This window comes from Melospiza melodia, chromosome 16 (genome assembly GCF_035770615.1).
Source record: "Melospiza melodia melodia isolate bMelMel2 chromosome 16, bMelMel2.pri, whole genome shotgun sequence".
In the NCBI taxonomy this organism is placed as follows: domain Eukaryota; kingdom Metazoa; phylum Chordata; class Aves; order Passeriformes; family Passerellidae; genus Melospiza; species Melospiza melodia.
The window spans coordinates 16,049,416-16,061,690 of NC_086209.1; positions in this window are offsets into that span (position 1 = coordinate 16,049,416).

Consider the following 12,275-nt stretch of genomic DNA (forward strand, 5'->3'; position numbering starts at 1 on the left):
GGGAAGAATTTCATCCTATTGTCCAACTTAAATCTCCTCTGGGACTAGGTTGGACTAGACAGAGAAAAAATCAAGAGGTGGACCCCAGAATTGCATTTCTGTGAGGAGCTGCACACTGACCTCAGTAATGGAGCAATGCAAAGTCGGTGCTGTGGGTGATGTGCCACCACCAGGGGCAGACCCAGGTTTGTGGGTCAACATCTTGACACAAAACTGCCGTGGTAGAGCCTGTCACACACTTGTACAGCTCTCATTCAGCAGGTGGAATAGCAAAGAATATAAATAACCAGCACTGAAAGCAACAGTCCTGTCCTCTATTGTGCAGGTCACGCTACTTCTCTACCCTACGCAAGGCAATGAGAAAATAATGACATGCAATATAGTTAAAAGTGAATGCCTTCATCCTTTTGTTGTTTATCAGTTAACAAAATGACATTATAGAGATGCTTTATGTATTTATTGAAGGGCTGGGAACATCTATCAAAGCTCATTTTAGCTATTGTTAGCGCCATCAGACTTGTTCTCTTCCGCCACGAGCTGGAGCAAGACTGTCAGAGAGAGATGACTGATATAGGCAAATGATTTTGCATCATTTGAGATACATACAGAAATATAATCATACCCAAGGTCAAACATTAGAGAAAGGTTGGGCATTTGGGGCAATGAAAGCAATGCTGTCAGATATTGAAATCTCAGCAGGAGATTCAGCTCCATTAAAACTGAATACACAATTACTTTCAGCTTGCTACTTTCCATGCATGTATAACTAGTTTGCTCATCTTGGTGCCCCCCGCGTTAGGCAGAAAAGGTAAGGTTTGAATATTTGGAGGAATGGGGATGGTACTTCTTTCACAGGAGTGATAAAATGACTCTATAATACCCATGCAACTAGTGCATCACTTCAACAATTAATCTGCCTTGAAGAGCAGAGCTCAGTGAGAGAAGGAACTGGCTCTGCCCAGATACCTTGGATTTCTCCACAGGTATTTGGCTGAATTTATGTGTGTGGCCTTCCAGAAGACGCTCCTTTGGTGGCCAGGAAAGGAACACTGAGGTGCCTGCCAAGCAATGCCAATGGAACTGCATGAGAAAGAAGGAACCGAAGGGAAGAAATGAGGGAGAAATGAATGAAGGATCATTTGGAAAATGAATTGTAAGTAGATATTAAAAACAGCAAAGAAGAAAGGTGGTGGGAGGGGCTTCGCTCAGATTGGGAACTGCACAGAGAATTGCAACTGGGTACTGTTTTGAAATTCAGCTGTTTCCAAAAGCTTCAGTTATCCATAAACTGTGGAAGGAGAGAAACTCCATGTGCACGCGTCTGCTTGTGCTGCTCTCTGACACTTGATGCAGCCCTGAGGAGACACTTCCAGCCTGAGAGATGCCCCACCAGCTTCAAACAGCCAATACTTATTTAAAAAAACCATCTTTTAAAGTGATGTTCCCTCAAAATCTGTACTTTTTATCTAAGACAACACTAGCTCAGGCTCTGAGATCAGAGACAGAATGGTACTTTGGGATCTCAGGATCAGGGTAAAATGATAAATTTTCTGATCTGGCCCCAAAAATTAAATAATTCTTGTAATACTGGGAAGATTTTGCAATCCTATGTGGTTTTTTTTATTTCTGAGAGGTCTGCGCTGAACCTCAAAAAATAACAACATCAAAGTTTTGAATTTTATGGAAAACCCAACCCCCTGATAATTTTCAACTTACATTTCCACATTATTAATGTTATGAAGTTTCATCTAAGATTGAATTATATGGTTATAAACTTACTTGTATTGATGTCAGCCACCAAAAATATTCAGTTTATCTTATCTCTGTCCTTCATAACAACATTTCCTGATCTGTTTGGGGTTATGAGTACCCATGCGATGTGTAGTGCCAGGAACATATAATTGCTTTTACTCTCTGATTTTGACACAGTAGCATGCAGAGTTCACGCAAATTAATTTCTGATATTACACTCAAAATTTTTAATTCACACAGAATTTTTAAGGAGTAAACACTACTAATAAATAATATGGATTAATACTGAATAGTTTTGCTAATTTTTGAAGTTGCTATAAATAAAATATATCTACATTGTGCCCTTCAACTCTTTGAGTACGATGAGTAGTAAGATTTACATTCCCAGCTCCAAATACCAAGGAATTGTTGGGAATGTAATTTCTCATTCCATGTTAACACATTTGTTCTCTACTTGCCAAGACTGTGAAGCACTGACTGAATAAGAAAAAAAAATTAAAACTTTAAATGTGGGATAAATGGGAAACACTATTTTTTTTAGAAATTTCTGCCTATGCAGACTTTTATCTCCTTGCAGTTGTGGAGCACCAGGATTCCACAGGCACACAGGGAATGTGTGACTTATCCAGTAATTCTGAATTTCCCACACCTTTCACATCAGCCTCCTCCAGAGAGCATCTCTGGGATCAGTGTTCCCCAGGCATCACCTGTCCCAGGTGGGATCTGTGTTGTCCTCTCTGTTTCTGGGGTGGGAAGGCTGAGCTTCCCTCACACCCCACTGCAAACCCTCCCCACACTGACCCAGTGTTTCTTCCCAAACAAATTATTACAAGGCACAAGGCAACCATCCTGTACAATTCTGCCCTTTAAAGGCAAACAAACCATCGTTGTGCAACCTCTCCTGGAAGAGCAAACCCTCCTGGCCACGTCCCCCAGCAGCAGCACAAGAGGAACTGGTGCACACTCACATCTCCTGGTTCCAGGCAGGGTCTCCAGCCACGGCTCCTCCAGCCCATCCCCTTCTTTCTTTGGGAAGCCTCTGGAGATAAAAAAGAAACAACAATGAAAATAGTAAATTCTTTGAGATTGTCCTGTTCCCTGGGGACCTGAGTCACGTGTGTAAACGTGTACATGTGTGCACACACATGTGAAGGAGAGGAATCACCCAAAGCATCGGTAGAGCAGCCCCTTGCTATTTTTAATTTTATTTTTTCCTGCTCCACATGTCCATGGTGTGTAACACATCTCAATGGGCTTTGAAGTTTCCCATGCTTTCAAGGTCTCACATCTGTCATGCTACCAGTATCCTGCCACAGATGAAAAGAATATAATTATGGATTTAGTGTAATCATTGATTTCTGGGCTCCAAACCATTCAAAGAAAGGTCACGAGTCCACGCGGCTGCCCCTTAGGAAAAGGATTTGCATACAGCGATTTTATTTAGCTGAAGACACCCCCAATTAAACGCGGGCCCTTCTCTTTGGGCTCTGCACCTGCGGCGAGCGGAGGAGGATGGATCAGCCTCTCCCCGGGTTTGCGCGGCAGAGGCGGCAGCGGTGGCTTGTGCTCACCAGCCCCTCTCATCCAGGAGGCAGCAGCATCTCCCCTTGGAGAGGAGCCATGGCGAGACGTGGAGGACGTGCACGCCAGGAGCTGCACTTTTGGGAAGGTGGCAGGGTGCCAGAAGATTGTGCCTGAAGCAGGGGAGCTGCTGTCAACCCTTCAAGCGTTTAAGTTACTGCGGCTCCGCCGGAGCCGCAGTGCAGATGTAAAGACATAATTTTGCCCACAGTGTTTGGATTAGCAGTAAATCTACTAATCCAGCACAATATCCAAGGGGGCATGGCTGGATCTATGGGTTCATAAATTCACACCACTCCTTTTATTATTCCGGGCCCCAGATGGTTTCAAATGGGCACGGGCATAATGAGATCTTGGAAGACATTATTATATTCTTAGGTCAAAATTCTCAGTCCAATCTCTTTTATCAGGCTCAGAGCCTTTGTGTCCCCGAAGTGCTAATACTTTATGCTGATTGACTGTGCAGGCGTCGGTGGGAGTTCACATTATTTTTGATACAATTATTATTGACAGCAAAAACTCCACCAACAAGAGAAAAATCCCATTTTTATTACTTATGGTATCACATTGCCTGGAATATACAATGCCTGAGACCTTCATTATGGTTATGTTTTCATAACAAAACAGATGAGAGGGGAAAAAGAGGGCAGGATAAAAGTATTATTTTAGTAACGGGAAGACAAAGTATGAGCTTGATCATAAAGACCAGTGAGCTTTATAAATGCATCTTTGAACTGAGAGAGGCTTTTTTTTTTTTTTAAATAAATGGTTCTTTGAACCTGGTGGTTGTAAGGAAGTGAAACAGAACAAACTTTGAAAAGTGTGCTTGTCTGAGGCTCCTTACACCATATCTGGCTGAGAGTACAGGTGGCCAAGCACAGAAAGTTCCTGCCAATTTCTAAAGTTACACTTTTATCCACTAAACAAGCATCCTGATCCGGGTTACCAAACAGGGCACTCAACAGGAGCCTCCAAGTGCATGTATTAAATATCACTTATTCCACAGCCTGGGCCATCCAGCCTAGTAAAGCTTGATCTAATAGTGTTTTCACCCTTTTCCTGTGCTCGCTGGATTTTGGGTAATGGACCTTCCCAGGAGACTGCTCTCAGAAAGTGTCTTCAGTAGAAGAGTTGATGCACATGCTTCTATTTTAAAAAGCACATGTTCAGCACATTTCACTTTTGTGAAATGGAATATGGTTTAAGTTTGTTTCAATAAAAAAAAAAAGGGATTCTGCTGGAAGGACTTATGTCAAAGTGCAAAAGGTTTTGTACACAATGAACAGATTTTTTTTTTCTTGAGGGCCAAAGAGGAGACACTAAAACGAAATCTCCCTGCCACAAAAGCAGTTGCTGTTTTACACACAGAGAATCTACAAGGCAGCTTGTTATGAATTCTCCATCTTTGTATTTATTTTGGATTAGACTGATTTAATCTAAGAGTCACATCAAGAAAACCAGACCTTGTCTTTAATGAGAAACTTAATATGTATTCACAGTAAACACTTTAAATGTCAAAGTTTAATGGACAGTATTCAAAGGCCATTATTGTAGTAATGTGCTTTTATATCAACATGGCTGATGAAGAGCAATTCTTTTAAAGACACTCTTCGAAAAAATCAATATAAACTTCAAATAATAATAATAAAAACCCCCTACAGTGCATCTTAATCCAAAGGAAGGACAGTAACAAACCCCTACATAACCAGGCGATCCAAAATCAAGCCTTGGCAATGACTGTCAGCCTGAGAAAAGGGGTGAGCTGCATGACTGCAGTGTCCTGTACCAGTGAGAAATAGGAACAGAACAAATTTATATTCTTGTCCCCTGAGTTCATGCCTAAACCCACGTCAGCACCAACCTCCCTGGGCTCAGCTCTTCCCTCCTCTGTGCTTTCCTCCTCCAGGTCCTTCTCACCCAAAGAACATCCCCACGTCACAGGACACAGACAAATGCACCCCCAGGAGTCACTTGTGCATCATTTGAAAGTTCTGCACAGCAGAATTTGACAGAGGAGTCTTGCTCTCTGTATTAAAAAATGCCTGGAGTCTCCCATCTTATTAAGAGGAGCCTCTTCCCAAATTCCAAGTTTTCCAACTCGCCTTCTCCATCCCACTTTCCCGGGAGTGCGGGAATGGGATGTGTGGGATGGAGAGCTCACCCCAGCAGGCACAGAGTGCTGGCATCTTTAGCTTGATTTTGCTGATTAAAAACAGTATCAAAATCTGCTTTTTTTCCTCCCCATAACTCCCTGCAAGGTCTGATCCACCCTTGGTCCAAACACATCCAAGATGTTCTACATTTCTGACACATTTGGTGTCATTATATCACATTTTATTTACAGATCTACAGTGGACACTTAGACCTTCTCAATAGTATTTAAGGAATGTTTCCATAAAGATCCTTGCACACATTCCAGCATGATTATTGCTCACTGAAACAGAGGGTGGGAAAGCTCTGGAATGCCTGAGTGAAGATTTCTCTTGATCTGGAACAAGCTGCTCCATACATCAGTCCCAAAATCAAAGGCTGTGACATTGTGATGTTTATCAGAAAGAAGAAAGCCTGTTCAAGTAGGCTGAGTTTTTATTTGCAGCCACGGATATATTTACCAATTTATAGATAATTTTATTTAATTGCATTTTGAATCAATTAAAGCAGTTCATTTATATGGAACGATGTAGCAACCAAAAGCTGCTGCTTACTCATTTTCTATGCTGAGAAATTTTCCCTTTGGCAGTGGGGCTGAACTTTAAAAGGAAATGATAATAGTTACATTCATGCAAACCCAGAAAGGCACCAAAATAATTCCTTTTCAAACAGATTTAGGGAGATCAAAACCTCTGGTTTATGTGGATTCAGTCTCTGTAACCAACTAACAGGATGCCGTGTTATTTTTATCTGGGCATGCAGAAAATACAGAAATGGGGGAAAGCAGAGAATTTCTTTATCTAAGTGTTGTTACTGTATGGAGTCCCTTAAGGAAAATGAGCAATTATTGCATATTTATTTAATTTGCTGAGTAATGACTGCATATGTACTGTTTCACTTTGGTTGCATCTCTGCTCCAGTCTGAGCTGCTGACAACGGAGAAAACACCATGGACAACCCCCAGTCATGGAATTTCCAGAATTATCCTTAAACCACTCTTAGAGAGCAGCAGAAGGCACAAATATTAATTGGTTCTGACTTATTTTGCTCCACAGCGTGCACCTCTCTTGCTTTTCTGCCAGCTGCTAATCAAGGATGGAGTTCTTTGGCAAAGAGCAGCGCAGCAGTGGAACAGCGCAAAAGCAGCGCCGCACACGGGACCTGGCTCTCTGCTAATCCCACTCAGATCAGGTCCCTCCCAACAGAGTTTGCACTGCCAGGTACCCAGGGAGAGATGAGGTCCATGCACTGCACATTGAAATGAAGAAAAGCCCTAAAAGTCTGCAATTGATATCCCCCAGCCAGAGCAGACACTTAAAGGGATGCACCATTGATCTCTTGGGTGCACCTCAAGCTCTGCACTCTGATCTGTGAGGTAACAGCAGAAATGCCAGCTAAAAAAAAAATAAATAAATATGCATATATAAAGAAAAGGAAAAGGATAATAATCCTTCAATGAGTCACATTCTTGCCACTTTGTGTTTGTGGAATCGTTGAATCTTCCCAGAAAACACTTGCCAGCCAAAGACTGACGATACTCTGAAACAGTCAAAACTGGGCTCCTAGAAGTTGTTGCCCTCTTTTTGTCCTTTGGAAAGGACTTTGTGGCTGCTGCTCTGAAAGGAATTTTAAAAAAAGGCATTGATTGATCACAAAGCAGAAATCTGTGAAATCCACAAAAAGTGCAAAAGCAAACAAACCCATAAAATTTACTACTGTAAACTTTTTAGTATCTGGATCCAATTAGAGTGCACTTGATACATAGCATTTGTAAAGATGCTGAGAGAAGGTGCAGTGGCATCTTCAACATTAAATAGCACATTAAATAAATGCAGGCAAAATATTGCAAATAAGCCTAAAATCATCTCAAATTGAAAATTTGTGGTTTTCTAACCATCTTTAGTTGCCTTGATAGGGAAAAAATAATCCAGAAGTGATTGTTCTTCACCTCTCCATTTTTTTTTTTTTTATTCCTAGCAGAAACCAAAGACTATACTTTGGATATCTTGAAGTCACAGGAACATCTCAGAAGCCTGAACAGGCCTTGCTCTTCTCCCTTGTGCCTGGTAACATATGGGACATCCCTGAAGCCAAAAATGTGAAGGGAGAGGTCAATCCCTGTCCCTTGCAACTCTCCCTGGGCTATTTTGAATTTCTGAGGATCAGCTACTCAGTTTAATATGTTAAAAACATGATGAGAGAGATCCATGTCTACCATGTTTCTGAGCAGTCAGAACTGAAAGTAGCAGTAATCTGGGTTTTTGTATTTAATATATTATGCCACGTCCTCTGGTCGGTTTTAGATCACAGAGATTATAGGATTATCCCTCTCCCAAACTTTGAATCATCTTCTCACGTGCAATATTGTTAAAATTGCTTTCTGGCCTCTTTTCAAATGGTGGCTGCTGAAGGATCTGCTCTGAATTCTAAATAAAGTGAAACTTTAAATATCCCATGCTCTGTGTTTGGAGCATTCAGCTTTGGAATGTGCCAATTCCTCGTGCTCAAGAAAAAAAAAAGTCCTTTTAATTAGCAGGTGAATCTATAAAGTCAATGCTGTTGTAACCTTCTGTGTGAGAGGGAACTTTGCTGGGTGCTCCAAATTCTCTGAGAGCATTACAAACCCCAGGTGTGATGAAGGGCAGCACAAGAAATTGGCTCTGGTTTTGTTTCTGGGATCTATTGCTACGCGGCACAAGAAATGGATGGAAACGTCTCAACCCAAACACTGAGATTGTCCAAAGCTCCCTGATCCCCCTGGAAACAAAGCAGCAAAGTGAGAGATGCCTCATACAACACCAAAAGGAAAGGACTGGAAAGCAGATTTGCTGATTAAAAAAAAAAAAGATAAATAAAACAATGGATAATTGAAGCCAATTTGAAAACGGATTTTCTCATGAGAATTGCCGTTCTATCCACGGCACTGAAGATGGGTGAACAAGAATTTTTTTGGCTGGTTGGGTTTTGTTTGGGTTCTTCCGGGGGCTTTGTTTGTTTCTTGGTTGGTCAGGTTGGGTTTTTTTCCCCCTTGGATTCCAGCTGGGATGATTGGCATCTTCCTTAAAAAAATAGTATTTTTTTCATGATTTCACGTTTCAGTTTTTCTTGCTTTAGTCACAAACTGCTCAGGCAAGAAAAAGTAGCTCCAAAACCCTTTTCAGCATGAACAACAAAAAATAATCCTTCCTTATCCAGCAAAACCTGAACTTTTGAGATGCTCTAATTTAGAGAACTGTTCCCTTTCCCAGGTAAACTCCACCAGGACACAGCAATAGCAGAGTTCCTGTCCCAGGATTGTGCCTGAACACAGAGGAATTTTTAGGGATCTTCCTCTGGCCAAATTTTTCCCAAAGTCATCGAGCTGCCATGGGTTTAAAACAACCTCTATTACCAAAATTGGAATAAATTCTAATTTTACTGCTAATGTTTTTCAGCAGGACAAAGGATGAAACCAATTTTTAAGCACACAGACATAGGGAAACTTCATGAGCCAAATTCTTCCATGTCTCCTGACAATTTAAGTATTTCACCACATCATTTCACTACAAGACATCCAGGTTTTCCAGTCCAGTTCCTTTTGTGCTCCAAGACTGAGTAAGTGGATCCCTACCCTCAACTCCCCACATTCCAGATGTGGCTGAGGGTGGTTCACATCTGGATGATTTAACCATTTTACTCCAAAATGAATAATCCAACCTAAAGCTATGCCATGCCAAGAACCTGCAATTGTCTCTTGAAACCAAAGGTTTAATCACTGAGATCCAGCAATTCATGTGTCTTCATTTATTTCTGACATATATATGTATGTCTGACTTGTAAAATTTACTGGGTGATAAACAGGATGCAGTTGTTTATAAAGAATGTAATTTTCCCTTGAAAGTTTCCTACCAGCGCCTCGTTGCTTCGGAATTATTTTTATTCCTCGCTCTTTTTTTTATTTTATTTTTTTTTACTTGCTAAAAGACTAAGCATTATCTACTAATAACATGAAGATGCAGAAAAGAAAAGGTCAATTTAATTGGAGCTACTATTTCCCGGGGTTTGAAAGGAAAATGTTGAAGCTAAGATGACATTGACAAATTGCTACTATTTATTTAAATTGTGTAATGCAATCTACCAGTAGTTCTATAATCTGCATGTTTGAAGCAGTTGACCCGTCCAACTAATGCAAACAAATTAGCCTCCTGGGTCCTCCCTAGATCCTATAAGCCATTAAATATCCTAATCTAACATCATTTAATACACAAACTCTCTCAGTTAAAGTGTTACAGTGAATGTGTGTTATAAAAATTACAATATACAGGGTCTAAGCACACCAAAGCCCAGGTCAGTAAATTTGTCTTTTCTGCCATTCATCCCATTATTTATTTATTTATTATATTATTTATTGTTTATTTAACCACAACAGGGGCACATTTTGGGTTTCCCTGTGCCCCCCCTGCCATAACTTCATTGCCATGGGGTTCATTCCCTCAAAAGTCCAGCTTTGGTTAAAATGTTTAAAGTTCAAGGGTTCCTACCACAAATATATTGTATAAAATTCATCCCATTCAGTAAATTGGTCTCAGGGAAGTGTTTGCATATTAAATGTTCCCAAGGAAATTAAGGCTCTATTATGCCCATGATACACAGGCTACCAACAACTCTGGTTTCCCCCCTGATTTATAGAAATGCCAATCCCCAGACTTCACAATTCATGCAAATAAACTCACCTGAAGGGAATGGGATTGTTTGTCCCAGTAAAAAATGAATAAAACCTGGTGTAATTAGTAAAGCAATAATTCCCCCAGGAACTCAATTCTGGTGCTTTGTGAAGAGGGAAAATTGCCTGTTCTCCATTATGATAAATACACCAATAGAAACCCACATAATTATTATTTTATCATACTCAGAGGTCTGCTCTGGAATTTATCCATGAGTAAAGTCCACCTCAGGCAGGAATGAAACCAAGGGACATCTGAGGGCTGCCACATCCTCCCCTTGATGTCCCCTGCCCTTGGATCAGCCCTTTAAAGATCAGGGAGTCAATCGTGTTTCATAAGAGCAAGGAGGCAGATAAAGGTAGCATGGAATGATTAAATCAATCAGGAAAGTAATAGTCCCATAACCAAAGGAGAGTCAATAGGTTATATATCACTGGCAGCCCATAAAGTCATTACAGGAGCTTATGGGACTGAGTCACACAATTAATCGCCAAAGAAAAATCTCGTGGTTGCAGTAAAAAAGTGTATTTTTAGCAAATTGATACAAGGAAGCTGATCCTTTCCATGGACTCTTCTGGAAGATAACTAAGCAACAACAAAAATAACCCCACAAAACTGAATCCCCTCAAATTACCAAACCATGTGGAAGAAGCTTTTTCCAAGCTGTTACTAAACTTCCTTCTTACAAAATGTGTTTTAGGTGAAAAAAGAAACCTTATAGATTTTATAAGGAACAAGCTGAACCTGTTTTTCACAAGGAAAAGAAATAGATGGGATCAAGGACCACCTATAGAAATTGCAAAACTGAGGAGAAAAAAAGAGAAATTCTGCAGAAATTTGGGAAATCTTGCTGCCAGAGCACAGATATTAATAGTTTCACGTGCCTGGTTGTGAAAAGCACAATGGGTTTGAAGAGCTCTCTGAAGAGATTTAATTTCAATGAATGTAAGAGCAAGAAGGAGCTGAGCAAAGTGCTCTGATTCAGAGCCTGTGACCTTTCTCAGCAGAGTCATCCACAACTGCTCCACTTCTTGTACTCACAAATACAGAAAATAAACCCCTTTTATTTTAAAACCTTGATCAATAAATTACGAAACCAAAGAGATTTAGGCAAATCCGATCACGAGACCCCAATCTCTGCCTCCTGCTGCAGGTGTGATGATTTTACCTCAAAGGGGGTTGTTTTTTCACTACAAAAATTACCACATATTTTCCTTTCTCTGAGGAGTAATTAAGTGACTCATGGATGAGATCTAGAAAATTGATACTTGTCAGAGGTAAAAACAATGATCAGTGGAAGGGGTAAGTTTATCATAGAATTGTGATTTTAGGCTTTTTTCACATTCCTTACCTAGTTTGGAATTGTTCTGGTTCATAACAATCAGCTATTGTCAGCTGCTAATTATTAATTTCTCTTGGTTTAAGATCTTTTAAGCTGAAATGACATTGAAAGGCAGTTTGAAAGGTAAAGTCACTCAACCTTTTCTGAATTTTGGTTCAAAACCACATTTTTAATTGGACCAGTACCAGCTGATGGTTCAATTTTCCTTTTCTATATCTATAATACCTTGGACTTGCATTAAACATCCCATTACCCTGAGAAACCCAAATCCCTTTGCAGGTTACTTCAACCTGAATTTGGGATTTACAGAGAAACATTTACAGAGAAACAAATCCGCATTACCATGAATGATAACATATGAGGTATTTTAAATGAATAGTAATTAAAATTTAGTAGGATGATAATACGGTAATTAAATATCAATTGTTTGCGCAGGACCACTTATTGAGTTTAATAAGTATGTAAAAGATATTAATCTAGTTGTCATGCAATTACCTCATTGAGGGGGAGTGGGAATATGTGCGTGTGTGTGGGAAGAACAAATCATGAAATGCAAAATTCAGTTTTAAAGCTGCGCTAAGGTTATGACAGAACGAAACGAAGGAAAAAAAATAAATTAATGAATTGCTCCTCCTTTCCTCACTGGGGAAATTCAGGGAGGTGCAGTGGGGTGAGCTGTGGGCATTCAGAGGGATGAGGAGGGGATGTGGGCATGGAGCAGAGTCACAGGATCGTGGAATGGGTTG